Genomic DNA, 13,258 nt, shown 5'->3' with positions numbered 1-13,258 from the left:
CAAGGGCCATCACTCGGATGTGCCCTGTGAGGTGTTCCTCAGCTGGGGTTAGCCAGGCTGCAATGGCGCTGCAGGTAGACATTGGACTAAACAATGCTCCTCTGTCCTTTCAGGAGAAGACAAGCCATAACCAATCAGAGAGGTCAGGTACAGGCGGAGGCCTGCCCAACCGGCTGCTGCTCTCCCGGTTCAAGCAGGACGTCCTAGAGCTGGAGAGCCGGCATGCTCTCCATGCAACCGGGTGTGGAGAGATGGGGGTGCCAGATGAAGGTAAGAGCCCAGTACATAGGGGTGAGAGTTTCGGATGGTGCAACCATTCTAGTGCAGTCTCTTCATTGATGGGAGCCTCAAATCTGGAGTACCCTTTGATCGTTGAAAGACGAGGGCACCGTGATGCAGATCTCCATTGTCTCACCAGGGTGCCTGGCATGCACAGTGACAGTGACTAATGGCATGTCCTTCTCCCTTTTAGATTCGCCAGCATGCACTCGATCTCTGTAGCCCAAAAGGCCACCCCCAACGCCGGAGGACCACCAGGCTTCAACTGCACCTGCGTTACACCTGCTCTCTGAAGCAGACACCAGCGCAGATACCACCACCTCGTTGGGCATTAGAGCGGTGGCAAGAATGTTGCTGCACATTGGTGAGGGCACTTCACATTCACTGAAGGTGCAAGCGGAGGCAGACAGTGCCCAGGGCTCCGTCAGTCGGAGGACTGCTGGGGACCAGGACAATGTTCATTCAAAGGCTGATAATGAGCCTCTGGAGTCATCCATTAGGTGACAGACGCTGTATGTCCAGCAGGGTGTGCGGGAGGATCTGGCGGAGACTCATGAGGGTCTGCATACCATGGTCTCTGTGATGGAGGAGTCCATGTGGAGCATCAGCAGTGCGTTGAATGTCATGGCTGAGCGTACTGTCCCCTCCTTGGAGAGAGTGGAGTTGATAGGCATCTCCAGGGACAGAGTGAGGAGTTCCTGGGGTTGTGCTCGGACCTGCAAGCCCTCACACAGGCACTGACCTCAGATGGTCAGTGTCAGTGTGGGAGATGCATGAGGCACCCAGCTAGATGCCTGTCCATCAGTGGTGTGCAGGGAGGTCCAGAGCGACCTCACGTTGGTGCATGAGCTGCCTGTCATCTCTGTGAGCTCCTCTCAGCTCCTCTGCCGCTCTACCAGTGACCGTTGTATCTGATGAGGCTGCGGCGACTGGGGAGATGCCAGCCCTGGCTTTGGCCGCTCCCTCCCAGGCGAGGCTAGCACACGCTCCACTGGCCAGAGGATGACCGCCAAGGTCATCAAGGCCAACAAGACAGCAGAGTCAGCAGGCTGTCTCCAATGCTGGTGCCAGTTAGGGGGGAGCACCAAGACATAGCACTCGCAGACGTAAGTTAAAAGCACCAAAAGCACAAGAGGGACAGGTCATGGATGGTTTTATGTTCATTTGTGTTTACTTTATCTATACAGGTCTGGGAATGAAGACCAGAGAAGTTTATGTAAATAGTTTGAAATTATCCAACTGATACAAGTTTTGTTTTTGTCATAATGGCCTGAATATGCTTCACCTTTTCATTTTACTGGTGCAGGGTACGCCAGTATCTAATGATGGACGTAAGTGGCTCCGAACCTTAATGCACAGGCATGAGTGTTCTTTGTGTTCAAATGAAAGGGTCATTTCAGACATCCGGGATGGAGGCGGCAGCCTTGGCATGCATTTGAAGCTGATCTTTGGCAGCCTAGCTGAAGGAACATTAGATCAAAGTCCCTGGTGTCCCTGCCTCCCTGCAGGTTACCAAGGTCTGGCTCCACGCCCTCAGCATTCTCCTCACTGTGCTCCTCCTCGGACTCATCATCTGTGGCCTCTGTAGATCCTCTTCCTTCAGTGGATCCCCCCTTGCCAGTGTGGAGAGTGCAGCATGCAACCACGATCAGTGACACTCGCTCTGGGGGGTACTGTAGTACACTCCTGAATGGTCCAGGCATCGGAAGCGCATTTTGAGAAGACCTATGGTCTTCTCAAAGCCTTTGGATCACTCAGCCTGTCTGGCCTTGTCCGTACGGTAAAGAATAAAGGTCAGTACCTGCCTGAACAGAGCTTATGTCCCCAGCTTGACACAACTGTGGACATCTGATTGGGAGACTCCACACAGATCCCACACTGACCTTGGAAAGAGCCAGAGGCACAGAAGCTGAGGGCCACCCTGACCTTCAGAGCCACTGGCATGGGGTGTCCACCCACACAGTTGGAGCTGATCTCAGGCCCGATCATCTGACAAATGGAGGTCATTGTCTCCCTTGAGATGCGGAGCCTCCTTTGACATTGCACCTCGGGCATATTGAGGTAGCTGCATCGCTGCATGTAAACCCTGGCAGCAGGATAGTGGCATCTTCTGCGGCCCCTTCCACTGTGCCCCTTGCGCCTGCGCCTCTCCTCCCACAGGTCCCTCCCCTGGAAGCTGCATTGGGACACCTGGCCTCTTCTCCCTTTTGTCCCTCTCTTTCTCCTCAGAGAAGGTGCCACCAGCGGAGACCACAATCCCCGTTACCACGGTTACAGACAGCTGTTTGATACATGGAAGGGTCCACACAGTCTGAATCCTCCGGGGGCCTGGCAGACAGCAACGAGTCCTGAAATGAGGGCTGGAAATGCAAAGAATAAAGCCCTGAACAGAGATGAAGCTGCTAAGTACCAATAAGCAACCAGCTGCAAACTATCTCCCAAACTGCTCACTGCTCACGCTGACAATGCCGCTGACCCTTTTTATCCTGTCCTTAGATGAGGTTTGTGAAAATGTCAGCTGGCCACTTTGCCTGTTTTGCCCATGCGACGAGCAGAAAATCACACAGGCCTGGAAAAATCACAGTCAATTGGGTTGCCAAGGTCCTGAAGTGGCCTGTTAGTTAATGGCGAGCACCTCTCCGGCACCAGCATGAGCCTACCGTGCAAAATATCGCGCGGGTGTACAATGACATCGGGACGCTCACCCAACATCATCGCTCACTATTTTACTCCCGTTTAGGTCAAGCACGTGCCCGTCCACGGGACAAAAAATTCTGCCCTTGGTCTAGATGTGGCTCCAATCCTCTACGAATGAGCAATAAACACTGCTTTGTTGGACTAATATATCTATATTCAAGGGTCAGTTAAGGAAAGTCAATGGCAAATTTATTCCACCTTGTTGAGAATAATTGAACCAGAAAGTGTGTTCATATTGATTCACTTAAAGGCAAATTAGATTACTTTCAGAAAATAACATATTGAAATAAAATATACGAGTAATTTGGAAATGACCTGTTAAGAGTCTTGACATCATTATTCCCCTGATGGGGGCTATTCAGCCCATCCAATTCATGCTGGTTCTCTGTAGAGCAATCCAGCCAGTTCCATTTCCCCACTCCATCCCCATTCCCCTATAAGTTTATTTTGCTCAAGTACCCATCTACATTTCCTTTTGAAATCATTCATCGTCTCCGCTTGCACCACCCTTGTAGACAGCGAGTTCCAGGTCATTATCATTTGCTGTGTTAAAAAATTCTTCCTCACATTCCCCTGCATGTCTCACCCAAAACCTTAAATCTGTGTCTATTATTCCTTGTACTATCAGTTTAATGGGAACAGCTTTGTTCACTTTATTTAAACCTGTTATAATCTTATAGATCTCCATGAAAACTCCCCTCAATCGCCTTTGCTTCAAAGAGAGCTACCCCAGCTTCTCCAACCTAATCTTGTAACTAAAATCCCTCATCCCTGAAATGTTTCTGATAAATCTTCTCTGCAGCTTCTGAAGGACCCTAACATCCTTTCAAAATTGTGCTGACCAGAACTGGACACAATAGTTTAGTTGTGACCTAACCAAAGCTTTATACAAGTTCAACATAACTGCCCTGCTTTTGTACTCAATACCTCTATTTACAAAGCCCAAGTTCCCATATACTTTGCTAACTGCTCTCTCAGTAGGTCCTGTCACCTTCAAAGATCTATGCACGGGATCCCTCATGTACCTCGGTCCCTGCACACTCTTTAGGACTGTGCCATTTAGTCTATATTAACCATCTCTATCCCTTCTGCCAAAATGCATCACCTCACACTTCTCTAAATTAAATTCCACCTGCCACTCGTCTGTGAACTGTGCTAGCCTATCTGTGTTCTGTTGCAGTCAATTGGTGTAATCACTGTCAATCACAATTCCAAGTTTGATATCAGCGGTAAATTCTGAAATTTTACTTTGTATTCCAATATCCTAGTCATTTATATATAGTAAAATTTCAGAATTTACTGCTGATATCAAACTTGGAATTGTGATTAACAGTGATTACACCAATTGACTGCAACAGAACACAGATAGGCTAGCACAGTTCACAGACGAGTGGCAGGTGGAATTTAATTTAGAGAAGTGTGAGGTGATGCATTTTGGCAGAAGGGATAGAGATGGTTAATATAGACTAAATGGCACAGTCCTAAAGAGTGTGCAGGGACCGAGGTACATGAGGGATCCCGTGCATAGATCTTTGAAGGTGACAGGACCTACTGAGAGAGCAGTTAGCAAAGTATATGGGAACTTGGGCTTTGTAAATAGAGGTATTGAGTACAAATGCAGGGCAGTTATGTTGAACTTGTATAAAGCTTTGGTTAGGTCACAACCAAACTATTGTATATATATATATATATAAAAAGCAGTGCCTCAACACTGACCCTTAGGGGAGACCACTGTCTACCATCCTCCAGTCTAAAAAAAACCATTTGCCACAACTCGCTGTTTTCTGTCCTTAAGCCAGTTTTTTATCCAAGCTGACACTGACCCTGCTATTCCATGAGCCTCAATTTTGTTAACCACCTTTTATGTGGTACTTTGTCAAACACTTTCTTGAAATCCATATCGACAACTTCCATTATTTTCCCTTCATCAGCCTTTTCTGTAACATCATCAGAAGATTTACTTAGTCAAGCGCTATCTGCCTTTTACAAATCTATGCTGGCTCTACTTAATTAACTCAAACCACTCTAAGCCTACAGCATGCTTGGAAGGAACAGGTGACTTTTGATCTGTGGTTCCCTTGGGGGGAATTTAATGCCCCCTCCCATGCTAAGTTTGATGCGGCGGGGGGGGAGGGGGGCGGCATTTAATCAGGTGGGTGGGTGGAGGGTGGTGTCCCTGCTGCCTTCCCGCCTCTGCCCTGATTAAGTTTGTGAGGGGAAGGCTCATGGACGGCCTTCCCACCCTGCTGCCAATTGAGATCCTTAATTGGGTAATTAATGCCTGCTAAAGGGCCTTATCACACCACCACTGGGATTCACCCAGTGGCAGCCGGGGCACTTGCCATCTGGGAAGCCTGGAAAGCAAACTCCCTCAGGGTTACTTACAAGATTCCAGGGGCATCCTTCGTGAAAAGGCACTCAGTGCCTGATTGAGGAACCCAGCACAAGAGGGGGCCACTAAGAGCCACCCCCGACCTTGCTGCTGACCCCCTCCCTGGCAACCTCCACCTCACAGCCCCCTCCTGCCATCACTCACCTGTGGCCTGGGTCCCTCAACGATCTTGGGCCTTGGGTGGGTGCATTACCGGTGCCAACGCTTCCCTGGTGGCACAGCTGAGCAATAAAGAGCTGCTGATCTCTGATTGGCTGGCACCTCTTGTCGGGTGGGACTTCTGCCCCAGGGTCCTTGATCCCAGAGAAGGCCAGCCACTGCCCAGTTAAGTGCTTGATTGGCACTTAATGCGGCAGCTCTTCCCGAAAAGAAACAATGCGTGACTGTCAACAGTTCACCGGCCAGCAGGCGAGGCCCCCGACACCACATTCAATTCCACACCTCATGTGTGGGTCTCTTGTGGACTAATTTATAGAGCTTGATTGTTCTGATTAGACAACAACTCCAATATTGTTGTACCCTGAGACTAGCAGGATGGTAGAAGGCAAATTCAAGGACCTTAGCCTTTCTTCACCTAACGATTTTTATTTTCTTAGAAATTCTAGCACAAAGATTGTTTAAATTAGAGCCTGAGTTATCTATTTAACATGAGCAAAAGAACAAATTCTGTTCTATAACTCACACATCGTCCCCAATATTTACAGGGAGAGAGTGAGGGAGACCAGGAAAAACCCAGCACAGCAGATTCTCATTAGCATATTATAAGCCTGGTGATCCAGAGGGATGAGGGAGGTTAGTGATCCAGAGGGCTGGGGGAGGCTGGTGATCCAGAGGGCTGGGGGAGGTTAGTGCTCCAGAGGGCTGAGGGAGGTTAGTGCTCCAGAGGGCTGAGGGAGGTTAGTGATCCAGAGGGCTGGGGGAGCTTAGTGATCCAGAGGGCTGGGGGAGGTTAGTGCTCCAGAGGGCTGAGGGAGGTTAGTGATCCAGAGGGCTGAGGGAGGTTAGTGATCCAGAGGGCTGAGGGAGGTTAGTGATCCAGAGGGCTGGGGAAGGTTGGTGATCCAGAGGGCTGGGGGAGGCTGGTGATCCAGCGGGCTGAGGGAGGTTAGTGATCCAGAGGGCTGGGGGAGGCTGGTGATCCAGAGGGCTGAGGAAGGTTAGTGATCCAGAGTGCTGGGGGAGATTAGTGATCCAGAGGGCTGGGGAAGGTTAGTGATCCAGAGGGCTGGGGGAGATTAGTGATCCAGAGGGCTGGGGGAGGCTGATGATCCAGAGGGCTAAGGGGAGGCTGATGATCCAGAGGGCTGGGGGAGGCTGGTGATCCAGAGGGCTGAGGGGAGGCTGATGATCCAGAGGGCTGGGGGAGGCTGATGATCCAGAAGGCTGAGGGGAGGCTGATGGTCCAGAGAGCTGAGGGGAGGCTGATGATCCAGAGGGCTGAGGGAGATTAGTGATCCAGAGGGTTGGGGGAGGTTGGTGATCCAGATGGCTGGGGGAGGCTGGTGATCCAGAGGGCTGGGGGAGGTTAGTGCTCCAGAGGGCTGAGGGAGGTTAGTGATCCAGAGGGCTGAGGGAGGTTAGTGATCCAGAGGGCTGGGGGAGGTTAGTGATCCAGAGGGCTGGGGGAGGTTAGTGATCCAGAGGGCTGAGGGAGGTTAGTGATCCAGAGGGCTGGGGGAGGTTAGTGATCCAGAGGGCTGGGGGAGGTTAGTGCTCCAGAGGGCTGAGGGAGGTTAGTGATCCAGAGGGCTGGGGGAGGCTGGTGATCCAGAGGGCTGGGGGAGGTTAGTGCTCCAGAGGGCTGAGGGAGGTTAGTGCTCCAGAGGGCTGAGGGAGGTTAGTGATCCAGAGGGCTGGGGGAGGTTAGTGATCCAGAGGGCTGGGGGAGGTTAGTGCTCCAGAGGGCTGAGGGAGGTTAGTGATCCAGAGGGCTGAGGGAGGTTAGTGATCCAGATGGCTGAGGGAGGTTAGTGATCCAGAAGGCTGGGGAAGGTTGGTGATCCAGAGGGCTGGGGGAGGCTGGTGATCCAGAGGGCTGGGGGAGGCTGGTGATCCAGAGGGCTGGGGGAGGTTGGTGATCCAGAGGGCTGAGGGGAGGCAGATGATCCAGAGGGCTGGGGGAGGCTGGTGATCCAGAACGCTGGGGGAGGCTGGTGATCCAGAGGGCTGAGGGGAGGCTGATGATCCAGAGGGCTGAGGGGAGGCAGATGATCCAGAGGGCTGGGGGAGGTTAGTGATCCAGAGGGCTGAGGGAGGTTAGTGATCCAGAGGCCTGAGGGGAGGCTGATGATCCAGAGGGCTGGGGGAGGTTAGTGATCCAGAGGGCTGGGGGAGGCTGGTGATTCAGAGGGCTGTGGGAGGTTGGTGATCCAGAGGGATGGGAGAGGCTGGTGATCCAGAGGGCTGAGGGAGGTTAGTGATCCAGAGAGCTGAGGGAGGTTAGTGATCCAGAGGGCTGGGGGAGGCTGGTGATCCAGAGGGCTGGGGGAGGCTGGTGATCGAGGGCTGGGGGAGGCTGATGATCCAGAGGGCTGAGGGGAGGCTGATGATCCAGAGGGCTGGGGGAGGTTAGTGATCCAGAGGGCTGAGGGAGGTTAGTGATCCAGAGGCCTGAGGGGAGGCTGATGATCCAGAGGGCTGGGGGAGGTTAGTGATCCAGAGGGCTGGGGGAGGCTGGTGATTCAGAGGGCTGAGGGAGGTTGGTGATCCAGAGGGCTGGGAGAGGCTGGTGATCCAGAGGGCTGAGGGAGGTTAGCGATCCAGAGAGCTGAGGGAGGTTAGTGATCCAGAGGACTAGGGGAGGCTGGTGATCCAGAGGGCTGAGGGAAGCCTGGTGATCCAGAGGGCTGAGGGAGGTTAGTGATCCAGAGGGCTGGGGGAGGCTGGTGATCCAGAGGGCTGAGGGAGGTTAGTGATCCAGAGTGCTGGGGGAGATTAGTGATCCAGAGGCCTGAGGGGAGGCTGATGATCCAGAGGGCTGGGGGAGGTTAGTGATCCAGAGGCCTGAGGGGAGGCTGATGATCCAGAGGGCTGAGGGAGGTTAGTGATCCAGAGGCCTGAGGGGAGGCTGATGATCCAGAGGGCTGGGGGAGGTTAGTGATCCAGAGGGCTGGGGAGGCTGGTGATTCAGAGGGCTGAGGGAGGTTGGTGATCCAGAGGGCTGGGAGAGGCTGGTGATCCAGAGGGCTGAGGGAGGTTAGCGATCCAGAGAGCTGAGGGAGGTTAGTGATCCAGAGGGCTGGGGGAGGCTGGTGATCCAGAGGGCTGAGGGAGGTTAGTGATCGAGAGGGCTGGGGGAGGCTGGTGATCCAGAGGGCTGGGGAAGCCTGGTGATCCAGAGGGCTGAGGGAGGTTAGTGATCCAGAGGGCATGGGGGAGGCTGATGATCCAGAGGGCTAAGGGGAGGCTGATGATCCAGAGGGCTGGGGGAGGCTGGTGATCCAGAGGGCTGAGGGGAGGCTGATGATCCAGAGGGCTGGGGGAGGCTGATGATCCAGAGGGCTGAGGGGAGGCTGATGATCCAGAGGGCTGGGGGAGGCTGATGATCCAGAGGGCTGAGGGAGATTAGTGTTCCAGAGGGTTGGGGAAGGTTGGTGATCCAGATGGCTGGGGGAGGCTGGTGATCCAGAGGGCTGAGGGAGGTTAGTGATCCAGAGGGCTGGGGGAGGCTGGTGATCCAGAGGGCTGGGGGAGGTTAGTGATCCAGAGGGCTGAGGGAGGTTAGTGATCCAGAGGGCTGAGGGGAGGCTGATGATCCAGAGGGCTGGGGGAGGCTGGTGATCCAGAGGGCTGGGGGAGGTTAGTGATCCAGAGGGCTGAGGGAGGTTAGTGACCCAGAGGGCTGGGGGAGGCTGGTGATCCAGAGGGCTGAGGGAGGTTAGTGACCCAGAGGGCTGGGGGAGGCTGGTGATCCAGGGGGCTGGGGGAGGCTGATGATCCAGAGGGCTGGGGGAGGTTAGTGATCCAGAGGGCTGGGCGAGGTTAGTGATCCAGAGGGCTGGGGGAGGCTGGTGATCCAGAGGGCTGAGGGAGGTTAGTGACCCAGAGGGCTGGGGGAGGCTGGTGATCCAGAGGGCTGGGGGAGGTTAGTGATCCAGAGGGCTGGGCGAGGTTTGTGATCCAGAGGGCTGGGGGAGGTTTAGTGATCCAGAGGGCTGGGGGAGGCTGGTTTTCCAGAGGGCTGGGGGAAGCTGGTGATCCAGAGGGCTGGGGAAGGTTAGTGATCCAGAGGGCTGGGGGAGGTTAGTGATCCAGAGGGCTGGGGGAGGTTAGTGATCCAGAGGGCTGGGGGAGGCTGGTGATCCAGAGGGCTGGGGGAGGTTAGTGATCCAGAGGGCTGGGGGAGGCTGGTGATCCAGAGGGCTGGGGGAGGTTAGTGATCCAGAGGGCTGAGGGGAGGCTGGTGATCCAGAGGGCTGGGGGAGGCTGGTGATCCAGAGGGCTGGGGGAGGCTGGTGATCCAGAGGGCTGGGGGAGAATGAAGGGTTGCTTGAGAGGCCTGAAAGAAATAGCACTCCTGACCTCCAACGAGTGCTGAAAGAGCCACTTTCTTGAAGCTTCACTTTGTGTTAACTGCTGGGAATCCCACAAATGTCTGCTCCTGTGGTATTCTTGTGGAGAGGGTTGATAGTTCCTGTCTATTCTGCTGTATTAATTAGATGGGACTGTACATACTGAAATGGGTTTCAGAGGCTTTCACAAACTTGACACATTGCAAATTGCATCTTGCAGGCAAGATTAGATTGTGGGAAACATTTCAGGCTAGAGGCAACTGAGGCGGTGAACTGAATCCCACACTTCCCAGGGCAGTTGGCTGGCAAGATGGTGCAGATTCTTTGATTATAGGTCCAGTGTATGCAACAGTGATTTAAAGTTCAGAATTAATCCGACCCTACATCCATGTGAGCTAGAGACCTCGCTGGGCAATGGTCTGCCTTTCAAGATACTTCCTAATGCTACAAAATTGACCAAAGTATTTGTATTCTTTTAGCTCCTATATTATGCAGCCCTGTTCTTTAAACAAAACAGAATACTGCAACATGCAAGAGAAACCAAGCTTGCTAACAAGTCGTGAATATTTTCCCAAAGATTCTCAATCCACTGTGTATCCTCAGCAATATTAAACTAGTTGATTAATTCTCTTGCTGAATTTATGCTGGTTGCAACTGCAAGTGTAGAGGCATTGTATCAACTTCCAATTCAACTGCTTTGTTTCCAGGTACAGCTTCAAAGTGCCACTTCCAGATTAACAGCTTGAGTGAATACCAAGGATAGCAATCCAACTTGCCCCATGGTGTCACAATCCACTGTGGATGCTCCAGTTTGCTGTAAAACTCAGAATAGTATTGCACCTGTGCAGATACCAATGTGAGATAATGAACATTGTGTGTGCATCCTTATATACATGCAGTGATATCTGAGTTTTGGAAGAAAATGGAATTGCATTGATTCCTGTTAAATGAAGCCCAGCAAATACAGCAAGGTTGTGCGAGTATTACTCCGTGCGTCCTGTTCACATTGGAGCTGTAATACAACAAGGTCATCAGGCACTAATCTAAGCTCATGAAAGTAAGGAGTAACTTACATTCTTATAAAAGCAAAATACTGCAGATGCTGGAAATCTGAAACAAAAATTGAAAATGCTGGAAAAACCCAACAGTATCTGTGGAGAGAAAAACAGGGTTAACATTTCGAGTCCGTATGACTCTTATTCAGAGCTAAGGAGAAGTAAAAACGTGATGAAATTTATACTGTTTAAGGGGGAGTGGAGCAGGTGAAGCTGGATAGAAGGCCAACGATAGGTGGGGACAAAGGAGAAATTGACAAGATGTCATGAACAAAAGGACAAAGGGGTGTTAATGGTAGTGATAAGGGCCAAAGGAGGTGCTTATGGTGGCATAAGGTAAGAAAGCAGAATGTGATAATAGCAGGACAAGGGTAAGCACTCTGAATAGAACAACATGAACAAGTGACTGATGGCCCTTATGAGGGTGGGGTGGGGGGAGGGGACGATGGTGGGGAAAAAAGACCAAAAATAGGATAAAGGTGGGGATAAAACAATGAATAAAAATGAAATAAAAATAAAAATAAGTGGATAAAAAAAATATAAAAATAAAAATTAATATTGAGAAAAGAGATAAAAAAGGGGTGGGGATGGGGGAGAGAGTTCATGGTCTGAAGTTGTTGAACTCAATGTTAAGTCCGGAAGGCTGTAAAGTGCCTCGTCGGAAGATGAGGTGCTGTTCCTCCAGTTTGCGTTGGGCTTCACTGGAACATTGCAGCAGGTCAAGGACGGACATGTGGGCATGAGAGCAGGGTGGGGTGTTGAAATGGCAAGCGACAGGGAGGTCTGGGTCATGCTTGTGGACAGACCGAAGGTGTCTTTCCTTTGCCCCCACTTACATTTTGATAGTCCCTTCACATACAGAGTGAGATATATAAGTGTACTTTACACTCAGCATAAGAGAAAAGGAAAAGAGAGGTTGTGGGTTGAAGGGTTAGGTTTTTAATAAGCTGTCGAAAGCAGTGAGCAAGTTGAAAGGCAGGGTTAGTGAGGCAGCGAGTTCCAAAGGGTAGGGGAATACAGGCAAAAAGAGAAGATGGTGTGCAATTAGGGGAAAGCACTGAAGGAGCATGAGATGAAGGCATGTAAGGATTTGACTGTGTTGGCCGGACCTTCAAGACAGTTCCCTGTGATAAACAGAGCCTCTGATGGGGATGGAGAGGAGGTTAACAGAAGTCCAGAGACAGATGTTCCCTTTGTAGCACTTTGACCAGGAGATTTTGTGTAGTTGTCATGAAGCACATCTGACTTTCCATCTATTTTAATAAATGGGTGGAAAGTCAGGCAGGCTCGATAACGGTGATGCGATTTCTCCCACCCCCATCCAATTTTGCTCTATGTACTCTGCTCAAGCATTACTTTACACTCAAGCCGTGGAAGAGAAAAATTTGTCCTCAGACCTTAGTGCAGATGATTTAGTTTGTGACAATGGAATTGAGGAACAGATAGCAAGGATTGGAGCAAGGCAAGTTTCAGAAGGAGAATGAAATAGTCTTGCTAACGGATCATATGCAAGAGAGTAAGCTGAACACAGGGCCCAGCACCTCTGGGCTTAGCTCAGGTTTGTCCAACCTTTTCAGGTGGGGAGCCCATTTCAATTTTTTTCTCACTCAAGGGGCCGTTGATCGAATTTCAGTCAGATAAGTTTTCCTACAACATTACACATGAATTTCAAAAATATCAATGTCAAAGCAATAAATTTCAAAAAAGAGTAATTAATAAAAACGCCCATTAAATTGTGCCAAGCAGCAGAGTTCACCAATAAAACCTTTTTATTGTCTTTTCGCTTAAGAAGCAGAGCTAGAGAGAGAGAGACAGACTAGGCCCCAGGGTCACCAGGGAAGGAGTGGGACTGGGCCTGAGCTAAAGAGTTGGGTTTAACTAACACTGACCTTGCATTCGCCTCTGGTGGCACACACTGTGCTGGCCTCAGCGGAATTCATATGAAGGCTGGGTTCAGAAGCAGGTTGCCTTTCAGCCTGGATTTTCCTCCTCTCCTGACTTGCTTTGTGGATAGGTTTTTTGGGGAGGGAAGACGCAGGAAGGCATGGTATGCAGTGGTGTGGTGGGAAATTTTGAGGTGCAGGAGCTCTAAGAAAAGGTGTTGGCCATATCATTTCTAAATCTACTAATATGTTAAAAGCAAAAAACTGGAGATGCTGGAAATACAAAACAAAAACAAAAATACCTGGAAAAACTCAGCAGGTCTGGCAGCATCTGTGGGGAAGCAAAATTAATAAATTTTTCCAGGTCCAGACGAGAGCATGAAGCAGCACCGAAGTAATCATCGATGTACTGGAGAAAGAGTTGTGGGAGGGGGCCGGAGT

The sequence above is a fragment of the Cetorhinus maximus genome, chromosome 11 (assembly GCF_964194155.1).
Source record: "Cetorhinus maximus chromosome 11, sCetMax3.hap1.1, whole genome shotgun sequence".
NCBI lineage: Eukaryota > Metazoa > Chordata > Chondrichthyes > Lamniformes > Cetorhinidae > Cetorhinus > Cetorhinus maximus.
This window is presented reverse-complemented; position numbering follows the sequence as displayed.